Source organism: Cupressus sempervirens, chromosome 11 (assembly GCF_028749045.1).
Source record: "Cupressus sempervirens isolate cs-2001-9-10 chromosome 11, ASM2874904v1, whole genome shotgun sequence".
Classification (NCBI taxonomy): domain Eukaryota; kingdom Viridiplantae; phylum Streptophyta; class Pinopsida; order Cupressales; family Cupressaceae; genus Cupressus; species Cupressus sempervirens.
Genome location: NC_143128.1, coordinates 363152583 through 363169290, shown reverse-complemented (window position 1 = coordinate 363169290; position 16708 = coordinate 363152583). Strand labels below are relative to the sequence as shown.

At 33.0% G+C, this 16708-nt stretch overlaps 1 pseudogene across 1 annotated transcript; it reads right to left on the bottom strand.

Moving 5' to 3' along the window:
* Positions 1-9344: 9344 nt before the first annotated feature.
* LOC149529576 (TMV resistance protein N-like) lies at positions 9345-15094 on the bottom strand (annotated as a pseudogene). Its single transcript, XR_016358613.1, has 5 exons — positions 14467-15094; positions 12686-13770; positions 12308-12585; positions 10942-12210; positions 9345-10218 (listed from the first exon to the last, which is right to left on the bottom strand). The product of XR_016358613.1 is annotated as a TMV resistance protein N-like (transcript).
* Positions 15095-16708: the final 1614 nt, after the last annotated feature.

Below are 16708 nucleotides of genomic sequence, written 5' to 3'. Positions count from 1 at the left end.
ACCGTGGTTAGCACTTGGTTGATTGATGATAGATCACCTCTATACTGATGTATTCTTGATCCTTCTTGATTAGATATCTCGTTGTTGTATGCTTTTCCTTTCATCTATTCTCCTTTAATTGATTCTACAATGTAATCTCAAATCACAACTCCTTAGTCACCATGAATGATCTACTTTTTTGCACACAAACTTCTCTCTTCATTCCTTCATGTGCCTTAGAAAGTTTAGAGTTTTTCCTCCTTAAGAAGACTTAGGTGACTTAGGGTTAGGCATAAGGATTCCAACTTAAGATTTACCGTTATCTTCAAAACATCATAATTCGATCTTTAAGTCAGCTAAAAAATGGTTTACATAGTCATTTGTGCCATTACAAACAACTATGAAAAACTATCTTGCTCGACATCTAAAGCCTTTGATGCTCGGCATATATTGTTCTCTATACTATGACTCGACATCTGTATCACTCAGCATGCTCTGCTTACTCAGCTCTTAAATCACTCGACATACACTATCTGCCTGACACTTAAGTGACTCAGCATTCATTGTGAACTCGACATGCACTATTATATACATGTTGTGCTCGGCATGTACCATTTGTTTGGCATGAACTAAATAGATGACATAAGTGTGTAGACACTCATTAGTCAAAACCGACCTGAGATCAACACCTTGTCCTCGATGAAAGAAGAGAAAGCCTCATATCATAAGATCAGGACTACAAGATCCATAGGATGCCAAAGATAGTCAGGATATGACTATTAGCCTTTATCTTCAAAAAAAGGAGAAAAGAAAAGAAGAAATGAATGTTAAAAACCTTGTTTGGTGATGAATGTATTGATGGATTTTTATGAATGTTTCTTATTAATGGATTTGTATGAATGTTTCTTATTAATGGATTTTTATGAAGGTTTCTTATTGATGATGAATGTTGATGGATTTTTATGAATGTTGATGAATTTTATGTCATGTTATTGAATATTGTTTTGTGATTATAATGATTGACATGTTCACAAATTATTGATGAATGTTTATAGGTATTAATGAATTATATGTTGCGCTAATGAATACTATGTGAATATAATGATTGATGTGTTCACAGATTATTGATGAATGTTTATATGTATTACTTTAATTGTATGCTATGTTAATGTATGTTATGTGATTATAATGATTCAATGATATACTTCTAAAATGAATGAATGAAATATTTACTTAGTTGTTAATATAAAAGTCAGAGTTTATGGGGGGGGTGGCAAATGAGCTTCCACCTTTGTGTGGTTGGCCTTGTTAAGTAGAGAATATGAAAGGATTCTCGAAACCAAGTGAAGCTCAAACTAAACCCGTTAAAAGCATTTTAGTTACAATTTATTTTTGTATCATGTCAATATTGTCTCTCACATTTATTATTATCATTATTGTAGATCATGGGGATGCTCAAAATTTGAAGTCTCCAACATGGTACTTAATTTTAGTGGATGAACATAGCAGGTTCCACATGAACGCCTTAAAATGGCCTTAACATAAGTACTATGAATTACAACATGTTGCTTTCTCTATAAAGTGTATGCAAATTATGATTTATTGTTGATTACCAATTGCTTCTCTAGTAGAAATGGACATGTTGCTTTGTTTATAAGTTGTATGTAGACATGGAGCTATTCTCACAAGATATTGTGTATCACACTTGTCCACCAAGGAGGAGAAGTATTTGATTGTCAATATTAAGGTATATTAATCTTCTAAGTTTATTGGCTTCAAGTTTCTTATACTGTCTTTGTTACTGTCAATATCTTATGAGACTCTCTAAAAGTACGAGCTATGAATCTATACAAGTCAAATGAAGGTGAATGAATGTAGATCGTAGGATGAAAGATGACTCTGAGATTGGAGGGGTATGAGAGCATTACGCACCAAAGACCATAGAGTTTATTTAGTTGATACCAAGAGTTTCTTCTAGGTTTTAATTTATTATCATCCTTATTTTTCCAAAAATAAAAAAGAAACCTGAGATCCCTATTCTCTCCAAGCTCATTAAAGTCTGCCATAGAAAAAGTTATGTCTATATTGAGAGAGAAAAGGTCTAGAAATCTACAGGTTGTGAAGACAACAACATGCCTTCTTTAGTATGCAAAAATTGTACATCATTACTTTATTGTAGTTATTGTCATAACCAATGGCAATGATATATAATGATGTTTATTTTCTGTTTGCCACAATGGTGTTGTATTTCATGAAAACATTTGATTATTTATCATTGAATGACCCTACGAAGTAACTTGCCACTGTCATTTTTTAAAAGGACTCTCATATTCAAAGCCCTCCTTGATATACTTTGACATAAATGGACTTATGTTTTCATAGTTCTCTAATTCAATCTTGCTTATTGTTAGCATGTGCATTATTCACATATATTGATGATTGACATGCTACATTGAAAATGTTTTCAAAACTCACCACTATTGGACTTGGAAAATGCAGTCATAAGATTGGCCCTTGAGCACAAAACTATGACTCTAGTTTCTCATTCAAAGATATGGCCTGCCAATGATAATCAATTCGATTAGTGTCAAAGGGTAAGATTTTTTTTTAAAACTCTGACTAGCGTCGATATTTTGATGCTTACTACCATTGACAGTATAAGCAACCCGTCGAAACATCTCTACAAGTTGTCACTATTTTGATGCATCCTACTATTGAGAGTATGAAAGACTTCTCAAATCATCTCTTGCGATTGTCGATAGTTTGACGAATCCTGCCATCGATGATGTGCAATACCCGTCGAATCATCTCTTGTGGTTGTCGATATTTCAACATTCCAAACTAGTTGTCTGACGCTGCCATGTGACAATGATGGTAATAATTTTTGACATATTTTATTGTCAATAGATTGACACCCATCTGGTGCATCAAAATTTCTACTCTAGTTTATCATCAATCATTTTCAATGTTTTTGAGTCGCAATTTTGATAGACGCCCGTCAAAAAATAGGTCCAAATTTACTAGTGAAAAGAAGTAATATTCATTGGTCTCCACTTTCCCAATGGTTTCCCTAGAACTTGAGTTTGTGTGGGAATGCGCCAATCGCTTCGATTAAAAAGCAAAATCAGTCAAAGATGTTAATGAGAAAGATGTTTTGAGTTTACATCTGGACATCATTGCGAAGGTTTTCAAAGAGTAAAAAACTCTAGTATGTGTAAATCTAATAAAGAAGAATTCACAAAAACTATGAAATGAGAAAAAGATAGATTATATCAAGTTTTCAAATAACAAATGGTAATTCATCAGTAAGGAGGCTATCAAAAGATACAACTCCATAGTTATCAAAGTGAATGTAATAGCTTAGAATACAGGAACACTCAATCCTACAATCAACCACAATTGCATTGCCAAATTCAATGCCTTTGTTGATAATCTACAAGATTGATTCATTCAAATTCAACAATTTCAACATTTTCATAATTTTGCTTTAGTCTATTTTCAGCTTTTTGCTTGTACTTTAGAAGACATGTTGCATAATTGATTTGCATGCAATCGAATTACATGTGCCTTCAACAATGTAATTGAATAAGTCTTCTTTCCTTTTTTATTTAGTCAAGGTGGTTGAGTTTCTCCCACCTTTTTCTCCTCTTTTCTCTCACTCCTTTGCCTATATAAGGGAGCGTCTTCCATTATAAATATCATATTTTATATGCAAGAAAACTCTGTAGAATTGGTGCAAGTATAACTATGATTTATTTGTGCAAGTTTCAAAGAGAAGTGAATAGAAGAAGCAATTTGTTTCAAATTTGTGTTTGGGAATAGTTGTGGTGGTGTGAATTGTAAGTCATGTCTATTTAATTTGTATTGCTTTCTAAGTTAGTTCGTGCAATCTTGTTTATATTCAAAGTCTTTGTAGAATTAGTTACTTTTAGTCTATGTGCTAAAATAACTTATAGATCTAGAACTAAGAAATCATTGTTTATGGAAGTCTGTGTGCTCCATTTGTGGTAGTGGAATTAGAATTAGAAATTATCTACTTGTGGAAGTCTATGTGCTCCATTTGTGGAAACTCATTTTTGAATGATTTTATAGGAGTTTGTGAGCTCCCTATTCATCCTTATAGTTTAGAAATTAGACATAGATCTAAGTCTATATTCTTATAATCAATCTATAAGTTGATTTGAGTTTATTGGTATCACTGTTCCAATTTGAGATAGAAGTGTACTTAGAGTTTCATTGTTCCTGTTACTCATTTAATGAGTATTCAGATTCTTTCCCGAGAAAAGAGAAAAAATATTGGTGACATCTCTTTTTAGATTCTCTCAACTTCTTGCTTACCTTGAATTGATCCAAGTAACAATATGAAAGGAGAGTCTTCTCTTTAAGATAGGAGAGATTGTGTCTCACATGTTGTCGTTGGAACCACTATTTTGTAACATAAGTTCTAAAAATTGTAAGTTGCAAAATATCCACCCAATAGATTGCTCTTTTGGTTCTATATAACAATTTCTCATCTCTTTGGTTCCTATTGATGTCTTTGTTCCTTTCATCGGGTTTTGTTGATGTTGTTGTTCACAATCTTGCATGGTTTCTCTCCTTATGTTGAGATAAAATATTTGTTGTTTGTTACATGCTTTGTTATTTTATGTTTGTGTTTTGTTGGCTTTATGCGGTTCAAATTTAGATGACAACATGGCATTGTGCAGTCCCAATTGGCTTTTCAATTAGGTTGTTTCATCAAAATTTTATGGTTGTTGATTCTCTTAATTAAGGCCTTAGCTTTTATTATTAATAGTTTTCTCAGCAACGTCAACTCTCTTCAATTTGGGGGTGTTGTTTCATCTGAGATATTGCCATGTAATTTTGTGGCTCTTTCAGTGCATTGGTTGTAATTTTGTATAATTTGCAAAATGCATTCTTACAAGAAGCTTAATCACTGTCTTCTAAGTTTTTGGTATTGAATTGAGTAACTTATATTTGCAAGAACATTGAATCAATATTATTATTATTATTGTAGTAAGTAGATATGATGCTCAATGTGTGAGCAAAGTTCAAAAGTTTTCTCTGTGTAATGATTTATATGCAAAAATACTATATATTTGTGTATTGCGACAACCCTTGTAATGCATTTTTCTCTTAAACAAAGAAATTTGAGGTGAAAGCCCTTGTAGTGTGTTTTATCTTTGAGAAAGAGAAATTTGAGGTGAAATCCCTTGTAATGCATTTTTCTGTGAGATGGAAAAATTTGAGGTAAAAGCCCTTGTAATGCATTTTATTCTAAGATAGAGAAATTTGAGGTGAAAGTCCACGTGTGTCGCTCTTTCCACTCATGGAGTAGCCATAATAGATGCCATATTGAGAGACTCCATGACATTACGTTGAGTGACTGCACGATGAAAGCTTGTGATTTTTCCACTCATAGAAGCAGCCATAGTGGATGTCATGTTGAAAGACTCCATGACAACATTGAGTTGACTGATTCCCTGATATAAACTTGATGTATGTTCAAATTTATTACGTATTAACATTCATTGTTCATTCTTCTTGTATTGCCAAAGGTTCAAAGATTATGCTGATTGCATGGCTTCTAAAATTTGTAGGAATTCAAAATAGAAAAGTGAGTAATTATCGTCAATTTCTCTTTATACTACAAGCTCTGTCTCTTGGTTTATTCCTTTGTTATAGACTTTTCTCAGCGGGTTTACCATGTCTGGTGTATGTCGTGTTTGTGAGAAAGGATTGTATCTGCAAATAATGCTTATTTGTGTCTGCTTCATACATCTCTATTTCTGCTTGTTGTATTTGCTTCAGACTTGGTGAAGGTTGTGCGATGATAAGAGTAATGTAATAGTCTTGATTATTGTTTCAGTGATATATATATAATGTGATTAGTTTTGGGTATGTTGTTTGTGATTCAAAAGGAAATTTGTAGCAAAGACTGGTATAGTAAAATAATGGTGTCGTTCTTATTCTAGGAGAAGATTTTGTTGAATATCAACATGTATCTTTGATATATCTTTGACACTCATTATGGGTGCATGACCTGTGCCAGTGTGTGATTACTCTTGATTGTATCATTTATTTTGTCTGTAGCATTTGTGAGATACATAAAGACTTGTATGGATTGTAGATGCTTAATCTTGTGCATCCAATAAAGAAAGGATCCCTTTTGGTGAGGTTGGGTTTTTCAACCTCAATTGGAGGGTTTTCCCAAGATAAAAATTGTGCAATTTGTTCTTGTATATTTTTTGAGTTTCAAATTATCACTTCTCTACTTTTCTGATTCTAAAATTGACAACCAATGGGGTTGGGATATGTTGCTCGAGATTCAACCTGGCGTTATGTAGCAATTAGAGCCAAGACATTGGGGATAGGAACAAACAAGGGGGCTCAAGAGCAAGTAGCTTGCTTGGTAATTCCTATGAAAAAAAATATATTAGAAACTAAATTCTACCTTGAAGGAGACTCTTTAACTATAATTAAGCTTATAGGGTTTGTTTAGATTTTCTTGCAGTCAGATGATGATAAATAGAAACGATGCCAATTTTTTCCAACTTTCTTTATTAGGAACGAAGTCAGGCTCAGGTAGTGTACGGTTTTATCGTGGCATAGTATTTCACACAAAATGTTACATTTTTGCAGATTACCCAGAAAACTGCGGATTTCTTTTTGGGAAATCTAGGGTCTGGAGACATGGTTCCTAACTGGGATTTGATGCTCCTTACAAGAAATTGTATCAACCTCAGATACTTCTGTTGTCGCAACAAGGAAACTGTGTTCACCCGAAACAGAGAAAGGGGTGGATGCAATAAAGCATGCTCTATGAGAACGTTTTCCAGTACATTTGGTTGATCAGATCTTTCAATTTTCCATAAGAAATGGTGGATTTTTACTATCTCACATGTTATTTTCCTTCTTGGTATGGTCAAGGTATTATTTTTGTAGCCTCAGATAACATTTGCAGCCATCAAGATAGTATCATGAAATTACATCTGAATGAAAACACATTTATTCATATTAATAATTGAAATTAGTAATTCACATAGCAAAACTTTTTTTGCCAAAAATGTTGACGCATTGATGTGGAGATAGTTGTCTAGGAAACATTAGTCATTAATTTTTATTTGAGCCTAGACTTTTGTAGATCATTGGTCAACTTACATTCACAACCACTTTGCTTGAGTGATGTGATATACAAACACCTCCCATTTTAAAATTTGCTCCAAACTAATTTTATGTCTACTCTCGATATGCTCTCTTTGTGGGAATAGGTTGCACTATTTTCTTTGAAATGGAGGACTCTGCATATAGCCACAACACTCTTGTGGGCAATGTCACTCACAGTAGCAACTTGAGATTTGCATTTCCATCTTCACTTTGCATATACAAATGTTTTGATAAACGTCACAATAATTTCATTGTCTTCTTTTTCCTTTGTTCTGTTTTCTAAATGTTAATAATTGTCTCATCACTTTCAATATATTTGTTAGTTACATGAAGAACCATATTTAGTGTCTTAAGAAGGTTACATGACATTTCAAAGAGAAAACATTATGAATATTTATCCACCAAGATCAGTCTCTCTCAGGTGGGTTTATTCAAGCCAAAAACAATATATATGCTATTTTTAAGGTTTTGGATAGCCCTTTGCGATCAATAAATTTTGAACTTTTTAAAATAAATATTCAAATGTTTTAATTCAAATATTATATGCAACATATAAGTCGATTTAAGTATTATTCTCTGGAGATAGTAGTTTTCATATCTATTCATAGATTGTAAGGTCTCTCATGGTATGTTTAATAATATTTAATTTTATTCTTGATATTTTCATATCTATTCATAGATTGTAAGGTCTCTCACAATATGTTTAATAATATTTAATTTTATTCTTGATAACATCTGTTCTTAATAACGAAATCATATTGTGAGCTTATTAAACAACCCACTTTTTGGATAAAGTGTCTGAGCCAAATTTAATTTCTTCACAGATAGAAAGTATAAATTAGACAATTGAACAAAAATATATAAATAATCATAAAAATAATGAAATGGTATAAAATAATTAATCTTAAGAAGAAAAAAAAAATACTACAGGAAACATTGCAAAAATACCATTGTTCATTCATTGAATTTAAAAATAGAACAGAACAAAATTAAATATAAACCTAAATTGTTAATATAAATTTTTATATTTTTTAATTTATTAAATATTTAATAGATCGTTAAAAGATGATTAGTTGGAAAAGGGCAATATATTTAAGGAATTGATTAAATTTTGAGTAATAAAGATATAAAATACAAGAGATTTAAGGTATCTAATGATGTATGAATATATTCTATAAGAGAAAACACACATTTCTATGCAATAACATAAGAGATGGATTCCACCCTTTGGATATCTCTACTCTTTAAAAGTATTCAATATAAATAGTTTTCTAATCTTAAATTGAATGCTTTTATTTTTATATTAAACAATTATAATTAACACAATTAAAATTATTTTTATTTTCTATATTTATCACTATTTTTCTTGAAAGATTGTTTGTGAGAATACAACTATGTCAAATATAGATATGTTGCAGAAATTATTATCAATTTCAAGCTGTATGTATTAATTTTATTTCATATGGACCATTTAAACAAATCAAATCTTAGAAATATAAATCATAATATCTTCTGAATTTAATTGTGTTAATAGTAAAAATGTTCAAATTAAAAGTTTAAAGAATGTTTAAGCATTTTCCATGTTTTCACATCATTGAATAAATCATATTTAATTATTAATAAATAATTTAAAAGAGTAGAAAAACTTATTAGAATATTCTATGTTGTGATAAATATTTTAAAAGCCATAGACAAACTTATTAGAATATTCTATGTAGTGGTGAGAGATTAGTGATTCCAAGATGTAATAAATATTTGATTAATATTTATTTTGATCAACCTGTTCATAAGAGGCTCACAATTTACCATTGTGTTGTAGTCTCTTGTATCTTTGATTAATGTCTTTTAATTTAAATAAAATTAATAAAAGTATTTTTGATGAATAAAAGTTTGGAAATTTTTAATAATTTTTTTTATTATAGATGAAAAATAATATATATATAACTATTGGCCACACCCCATGAGGGAAATATGATGGAGATTTGGAATGATTTCTAAGACATTCCCTTGGAGTCTGCGAATGGTGGCAAACCAGCTTACTGCATATGCATTAAAAAGTTTTATATTAATAACAATATATAATCTTTATTGATAAAAAATATCATAAATATATTACAAATTTTCAATCTATCTTTTAATACATCAGGACACTTTTAAAGGGGAGAGGTTAATCTCGACACGAAATGTACTACAAAACAAAGTCAAACTTCTTTTTTTTCCAGATTCATATAGTATTTTTTTATACAAATTTTTCGACTACAAACTATGAAGATGATGAAAATCAAATGTGAATTTTCAGAAAAATCCATGATATTTCAATTTTTTCAAAATTGGATAGCCTCCTCCTTTTAAAGGGGGGCTGGACCTACTTTAACAGCTCCTGCTTAAAAGCATTTTTTTCTTACCAAGAGAAGAATCTGTAGGATAGTTCATTGGGTGTTCCCCTTAAACTCTTTTGGATTGTGTAAAATGGACACAACAATATTAGTCTCCCAGAAGTTGTAATATGTGGTGGAAAGACTCCGTGATGTTATTTTCATCTCCTGTCACAAGCAATCCCTTTTCCACTTCACTGTGTTGACGGTTTAATTTTCCAAGCCAACCATCATTTCTTCTTTCAGCTACACGATATACAGGTGCAGCAAGGAATGTAGAACATTTTCTGAATACACCTATCCATATCCATTTACCTTTTTGAATCTCAGTTGAAAATAAGTTATCAATTGGATCATCCACACTTGTGTAGATAGGATCATCCGAGCTTCTGTAAATAGGATCATCCTCACTTTTATAAATAGGATTATCCTCCATTATAGTCAATTCCATGCGTGGAGAGGCACAATTAACAAGCAAGCATAGCATTGTGGCATTTTCATTGGAGGAACTGTTTCCTCGCACTTTTAGATCTAAGAAAGGTAAGATGGCAGTTCGCCAAGAGTCAGAGAACTGTATTTTCTTGTTCGCAAAGGAGTGGAGCACAGAGAGATTGGGAAAGACCAAAGATTTTACAAATGATTCCGCACCAGGGACTGCCTTAGTGCATATTATTGTTTCTCTGGGCCATTTCTGTTTCTGCACAAAAATGATCATAACATAAGATAAAGCATTTATGATGAAAATAACTAGAACGTTTTATTTTTAATAGCAATTATTACTGTGCTATATAAAGGGAAAAACTTCTCATAGACTGTGCTATGATGCTCTTTTAAAGCTCTGGGTTGGATGACGGATGAAGGAAAGGGAGAAGGATCCTTGTACTGTAGTAAAACAAAAATCTTTGGATCAGTTTTTTCAAATCACACTAATTTTGGATTGATGATTTGCTAGGTTTTGCAATGTAATGTCTTGTGTTTTTGTTTAATATTTCACCTCTATAAAAATTGCTCATATTTGCAATTTTGTCACTATCCCTTGGCAGAATTGTAAATATAAGCAATTTTTATTGAGGTGAAATGTTAAACAAATTAGAGTTCTTATTCTCTGACATGTCAAATTAGCTCTAATGTCAATTGTAAATATATAGACGGGCAAAGAAATGTAATCAGATCGGATATTTCCATAATAAAGATTTCCTTGTAGACATAGACAAGTTTTACCAAACCACGATAAATATTGTCTTATGTATTCCTCTTCTTTATTTATGTTTGATTCCATTTCTTTGCTCATCTATATATTTACACTTTTGTAGTGTCATTGTTGCTCCTATCAGTTTCTTGCTGTGTTAATCTTTCTCTTTGTACAAGGGTCTGGTCCCTTTCAAGATCCTTGCTTACCTTAATTGAGAACAATTATTACCTGTATCTTTGGCATACAAGGCTCAAGCGCTGCTCTCTTCTTTACAACAAGTTGCAGCATTCTCAATCTATGCATCTGCTCCAAACTCTCTATGCCGGGCACCTCCCAGGAAGTATTTTCCAGCACTAGCTGTTCCATCGCCAAGCAGTGCTCTAGACCTTGTATCTTCTCCACTTTGTTGCCCTTTCTCAGTTCAAATGCTTTCAGAGAAGCTAATTTTTCAAAACTTGGGAGTACATTCAAATTTGGACAGTCTGTTATCAGCAGATTCTCCAATGATGTGCAGTGTTGTAAACCTTCTAATTTCTTAATATTGTAGAGACCTCGCAGTTCAAATATTTTCAAAGAAGCTAAAGTAGAGAAACTTGGAAGCTTATCCAATTTTGGACAGTCTATGACTTTTATTTTCTCCACTGTTGTTGGCAGGGGTTGGACCTTCGTTAATTGCTTAATATGCCGAAGAGTGAGAGTTACAAGCTGGGGACAGCTTTCTTCAGAAATTGAAATCCTAGACATTTCTGTTTTGCAAAGATCTACCTTGGACAACGAGGTAAATTGCCCTCCCTCCAAATCCAGTTTTCTGATTGGGCAACTGGTAATTTCCAGAGTTTCAATATTGATCAGTTGTGTAAATGATTTTGGTAAAGATTTCACATTTAAAGAGTCTAATGTCAAATGCTCTAAATGATTGAGACTCCTTATAGACTGTGGTAAAGATCGGATTTTGAAATGTGAACCAATCTTTAGAACTCTCAGGTTGCTCAGTTGACCGATGTCCATTGGGAGCGCCCTTAAGTAGGATTTCTCTGAATAAAGCTCCTTCAAAGCGGGTTGATTTGTGATGTGAACAGGCAAGTGTCTCAACTTGCAGCAATTTGAGAAATTCAAATACTCGAGCTTTGTCATTTCCTCCAGGATGTCTGGCTGTAAGGCAAGCCTTTTACACCAAGTTAGATTAAGATGTTGCAGCAACTCCAAATTCTTAAGCGAATCTGGCAACAACCTCAGATTATAGGAGTAACTCAAATCTAGGTGTAGAAGGTTTGTCAATTTGCCAAAGCTGCTAGGCAGCGATGATAGCTTTTCACAGTGTTTTAACTGCAGATCCTCCAGCAATTCAAGATGACAAAATTCCTCTGGCAGGCCCTTCACATTTTTGCATCCATACAGGGACATCTGTTTCAAATTCTTGAGACGTTCTATGGACTTTGGAATTTTTCCCAATTTAGAACAATCAGAAATAATCAACACTCTTAATTGCACTGGAGCCTGCCACAAATTTGCAATTTAGTTACAAGGAACAAAATAGAACAATAATATACAATTATAATTACACATTAATAAACTGCAGAGTAAGTCTACTTACTTTGAGCATATCTTTCCACAAGCTTACTAACTGCCTGCACTTGTACAATTCTAAGACCCTTAAATTTTCCAATTTCATTGAGAGATTTTTATCAGCAATTCCAGTACAGCTAAGCCATGCCAAATTTGCCCAAGATTTTCCAATGGGTAAGTTGTCCCTATAATTCCCCTTGACCACAAATATTTTAAATTCAGGAAGGGAAGTCTTTTTGTATTTAAGAGGAAACCGGGAAATTCGTGCACACCATTATTTACTGCATTCAAGATCATTCCTCGGACCTGGAGATTCTCCTGATTTAAAATGGGAAAGGTTAGACACATGAGTAGTCAAACAAATGAAAGTTTTACGCCATGATATGCAACAATATTAAGAAGTCACCTCATCTTGTTTCTGAATGCCTGTAATCTGATCTCTGGACCATAGACGGCTGGGTAGTTGAGTATTTGCAATTTGCCTTCCTAAATCTCTGAAATGGTCATGCATTCTTATTCGATTGTTAGTGTCAACATCAACAAAGCATTTATCTACAAGCCTCTCCCAACCATGCAAACCACTCCAACCAGATCCCTCCCAAATTGCAATGGTTTTCTTGTAGTCTTCTCCAATTAAAAAACAAGCCACATCCAAGAAAATTTGTTTCTCTTCTGCATCTAATGAATCATAGCTCACTCTCAATCTATTTTGGATGTCTTCAGGCAATATTTTAGAGATTTTAAGGAATATATCCTCCCATTAATCTTTGTTAGAGTAATAATAAAGCTGACCTCCAAGTACTTTCAGCGATAGAGGTAGCCCATTACAAGCCCTTGTGAATTTGTCAACAAGTTCCTCAAACCCTAACTTTGGAAAAGGCTGTAAAAATGCATGCCAACAAAAGAGTTGTTTGGCATAAAAGTAACTCATTATTTTCATTTTATAAATGGAAGAAATGTTCCAATACGTAAGGACTTCTTGTTCTCGTGTTGTAACAATGATTAAACTATCTAATGCAAGGGTATCCTTTGTGGGCAATAGAGCATCTAGTTGACTTGGATGATCTACATCATCCAAAACGAGCAGCACGCGACTAGATCTCAAACGGTTTGACAGGATCTCCTTGCCTTTTTCTATATTGTCAAAAAGGTGGTATGTTTTTGACAGCAAGATCTTTCAATAAATATTTTTGTTTTTTATGCAACTCCTTTTTTGATGCCGCATCTCTAATATCAATATCAAAAACAAAACTTGAACCACCTACATATGAGCGTTTTTTGTTATATAGTTCTTTTGCAAGAGTTGTTTTACCAGAACCTCCCATGCCCCAAATTCCCACAATTTGAGGCATCCCAGATTCATGCACAGTTTTTTCAAAATCTGTCACAGCTTCTTCAAGACCCATAGGATGTTTTGCTACAATTAATGGTACCACATCAATTTCTTTCAATACATGATTCACAATATTCTTCAACTTCTCCTGCTCCACACTGCACAAATGTAAAATACAGTTCTAAAATACAGAAAGAACATAACTAAACAGTAAAATGTCAATTTTTACATAAAATTATTATAAGATAGATTACAAATATAAAAATTCATTGAACTTTTTACATGTAAATTTACTAAAATCCATCAAATTTGATAGCTAAGGCAAAGGATCTAATAGTTAAAGACAATTCAAAAGTTATACTATTTGTTGATTTAATGTTCAATGATTTAGATATTGTAGCACTGATATTTGTGAATTTAAAGTAAAAACTTGAATGAAATGTATTCCTCAGATCTAAAAAGTAACAAATCATTGATATCGCATCAGCACACTAATAAAACATCACATGGTGCACAACTATTGGTTGAACAATTTTTTCATCTCGACAAAAAAGAGGCTAATGTGGCATTGTATCTGATGATGTAAACCTAAAACCTTAGTGAGAAACAGTGTATTTGCCAGCTAAACTGCTGTAAAAAATTGGGAGTGATTTGAAATTGTAAATAAGTAATAAGACTGTAAAAATTTGGAAGTGATTTGACATTGAAGCAATGAATAAAATTGTAAAAATTAAGACTAATAATTTGAGAGGTGCAAAATTAGTGTGTTCCTCTGCCTTGGAGGAAGAAAAAAAAATAGTAAACAATGAGAAGTATGATAATCGATGTGGAGTATACAGGTAAATCTTACTTACTCATTGTTAGTGATTACTTCACCCTTGTGATATGAGACCCTGCGGAGTGCCTTCTTCCACTCATTGATCTTCTGTTCACTGTATCTACCCTTTTCATGATGCATGGAAAAGGCTTGGGCATATATTCCTTTCTCCACCCATCGCAGATCGGTGGGCTGAACATCATAGAAAACAGGAATAATAGGCTTGCCAGTCTTAAGCATAAACGAAAGCTCTGCTAGACACCAAGCCGATTGTGCATAGGTTGGGGAGAAAATTGCAACATGAAGGGAAGAAGAACGCATTGCTTCTTCTAATGCTGCAGGCAAGAAGTCCCCCAACTGAAGCTCCTTCGTATCAAGAAAAACCCCAATGCCCGTGGCATACAGGGCATCGTAGATTGCTGTGGCCAATGTCTTTTTCACATCGGGTCCCCGGCGATTAATAAACACACGGCAGGGCAGCTTGTTTTTGTCTGATGAGAATGATGCAGATGCAAAAGTAGATGTTGAAGCTATTTCATCAAAAGCATAAGTAAACTCAATCTCTGATTGAGCAGCAGGGCTGTTATTGGAAGCCATGGAAGCTCTGGGAAACTATATGATGAATTGTTGGGGAGGCATTTATAGAGATTAACCTTGTATCTCACGGAACTGTTTAAGGATTACCTATGATATCCTCCGTTCCATCGTGCAAGTTGTTTGAAATCAATCAAGAAAACCTTTGAAAGTTTCAAGATTTGACTGTGCAGACTGAAGGAAAATGTCTGACAAAGACAAATCAGGAGATTTCAAATGAAATCGAGTTATTTATAACTCCTTAAGGGCCCGTTTGGTTGCTGGAATATAAATTAAGCATTGGCATTCGGAACGCTGGCTTTGGGATTCTGGAACTTGGAATCCAGATTATGATTAGGGAATCCAATTTGGGACTGTTTGGTTGACCAAGAATTCATTGTGAGAATACAAATTTTTTCCGTTTGGTTGCACATTGTAGAATCGGAATACTAGCCAAAATAACATGCAAAATATTATCATCCAGCTGTAGCATTATCATCATGCAAAAAAATCAATACTTATTTGGTTTGTTGAAGTCCAAACATTTTTAACAAGTATAAAAAGATCAAGTCATGTTGAAAGTAAACATTATCATAACGGATGAGGACAAGATTGTACTAATGAATACTAAAACTTTTATGACTCTTGCTCTATAAAAAAAATACCATTGATTATAATTCACATAATTACTGATACGAAATATGTATATTGTTCAAGTCTCATTGAATGAATCCGAATCACAAGAATTGATGAAATAAGAGTCAGAAACATCCCATTAAAAAATATATATTTGTAGAGATCCAATAAAAAATTTGATCATCACGACATTCAAACTCACAGGTGCAAAGTCTAAATTTTTATATTAAATTTTTATGAAATCTTACCTGGAAACACTTTTACGCCAAAAAAAAATCAATAGAGTAGATTGTTTTTGTCCTGCATACAATTCATTTAACTGAGAAACAATGTATGTGAAAAAGTTATTTCACCAAACTTTTTTGTAGTAACTAATGAGGCGGATCAGGTGGAAAAAGCCTGATAAATTACTCAACAGTGGCAAATATATGAGCAAGTAATAGCAAAAAAATTTCTCCCCATTTAAAAAAATTAATTTTAAAAATTAGTGCAAAAAAAAGTGCCCCCAAATGGGCATCCGAAAGTCAAACCCAATCAAATTTTACTTTAGTTGAAATCCTCATTTTCAAAAAATGGGATTTAAAATGGGAATTAAAATGGGAATTCCAAATAACAAGTATTTGAAGGAATTTGGAATCCTTGTTTTGGGGGTCAAATGGGGATAACGGATTCCACTTTTTTCCAATTCCAATTCTGATTGTGCAGATCCAAACAATGGATTAGAATTTTTTTAGAATTTCGAATGCCAATTCCATTCTAATTCTAGCTACCAAACGGACCCTAAGCATTGTCCCCGGGTTTTGTATTGAAATCATGGAATGCGTAGGCTGTGAGAATCTGGGAAGATAAACCAACACGGTGAAATTTTTGAATATGATTGGTCGCTGGAAGCTGTGGTGAAGATGGTCGATAAAGATGTTTAACTTTTATTTTCCCTTATATCCGAGGTCAACTCTATAGAGACTTCTCATCTACTCTCTTTTAAATTGATATGCGTCGTCAACTCTGTAGTAGGTAGATAAGATAATGCAACAATCTTAAAGTCTATGCTAATTAACTAGTTGGTCTAC